Source organism: Neovison vison, chromosome 13 (genome assembly GCF_020171115.1).
Source record: "Neovison vison isolate M4711 chromosome 13, ASM_NN_V1, whole genome shotgun sequence".
NCBI lineage: Eukaryota > Metazoa > Chordata > Mammalia > Carnivora > Mustelidae > Neogale > Neogale vison.
Genome location: NC_058103.1, coordinates 82,461,922 through 82,463,663, shown reverse-complemented (window position 1 = coordinate 82,463,663; position 1,742 = coordinate 82,461,922).

The following is a 1,742-nucleotide window of genomic DNA, read 5'->3' as shown; positions in this document are numbered from 1 at the left end:
ACCTGGGGCGCTGCCGCGGGGCCGCCGCTCATCTCCCCGCCCCCGGCCGGCTCGGCGGGGCCGACTCGCGCAGCTCGGGTCGGGGCCGCGCGGGGAGCGGCGCCGTCCTCGTGCCGGCCACGCCCGCAGCTCCAGGCCGGCTACCCGGGTCTGACAGGTTTGGGGCCGGGCGCGGGGGGCGGCCGCCTCTCCCCGCCCTGCGCGAGGCCGCGCGCGTGCGCCGGAGCGGCCGCAGGCGAGGAGCGCGAAGGAGGGGTCGGCAGGAGCACACGCAGGCCTGCTGCGCAGGGTTGCGGCGCCCGCGAGGGGAGGGGCAGGGGCGCGCTCGCCGCAGCCCTCGCCCGTCCCCCCCCAGTCCCGGCAGCGGAGCCCCGCGCGCCTGCCTCTGCCCGAGGGGCACTCACAGGTATACCCCTGTCTCCCGCGCAGCCTTGCCACCTCCCCAGGCGGAGAAGCAGGAGCGGATGAAGCAGGGCCTGCGGACAAAGTGGGTAGATTCGAACGGTCCCGCCCGCCCGGGGCTGGGCGTTGCTGCCGGAGCTCGCTCGCTCCACCCGAGGAGGGCCTCTGGAATCTTGGGTCAGGACCTCGGTTGCGGGTCCGCAGCAGAAAACGATTTTAGCTCTTTCTCGCCAAGTGAGAAACCAACCGGCTTTCTCTCCTCGAGTTGTTGCTTCTCTGGCAAGTTGGCAAAATTTGCTGCACTGTCAGGTCAACTTCGAGAGGGCAGGGCTCTCTCAAGGTCGTCAGCAATTCTAACTCCTTTGTATTTACGATTGCTTTTCATCAGATATGTGTTGTCCTGTGTGTTGTTCGCTGCCATGTTCTTTTTCCCCTCCATTTATAACATGGACTAAACCCAAGCACAAAATCTAAGGGTTTCCGTTTTGGCCTTTGGTCCTATTAACAACTACAAATTTAGAACTGAGTTCTGAGTAGTAGCTGCTGATTTAGATCTAAGCTGTAATCGTGAAATGGAATGGCAATAAGCCTCCCCACTCCTCTTCTCCCTTGAAGTCTTAAGAGATTCTTAATCCAGATTCCTTGGATAGGTTTTAGGGGCTTCTGGAGGCCTTAAACTCATGTGCAAAATATCGTGGCTTATATGTATTTTCTTGAATTAAGTCCCTTTGCTTTTATATTCTCAAAAGGGTTTAAGACACAAATTTTAAGATTTAAAACTGCAACATTGTCAGGGGAACTCATAGAGCAAGTCCCTAGCTAACTAACAGTTGGTGTTGAATTGTAGTGAAACTCCTAGTTACCCTGTGTTAATAGATGTTGTATTTTGACAGTAGTCTACATGGATTACCAAGTTTCAGGTTACAAAATACACAATAAAAAGTCACATGGAGCATCCTTTTCCTCTGAAGATTCAGACGGTACTGTAGAGTCTTGCAACCCACGGGTGCCAGAGCATCAAATGTTTTTGGACTCCCCAGCAATCCGTCAGTCTTTAATTCGACCCATACTCCTACAGAGCTGCAGCCATGGGAGTCAGATCAGGAAACCTGGATCAGAGATGCCATGGTTCCCATGACCAAGGAGGGCAGCCTTGCCTAGGATATTCAATAACCAGAGAGCTCAGGTCATTATCAGCTGAAGGGACAGTGCTTACTAAGCCTTGCTTTCCTAACCCCAACTATCTTAATCCATCCAGCTCAGGAGTAAATTATTTTTATTTTTCATTTCAGTTTGTTTCATTGGCTGAAATTCTGCTAATGAGAAATACACTTAAATAA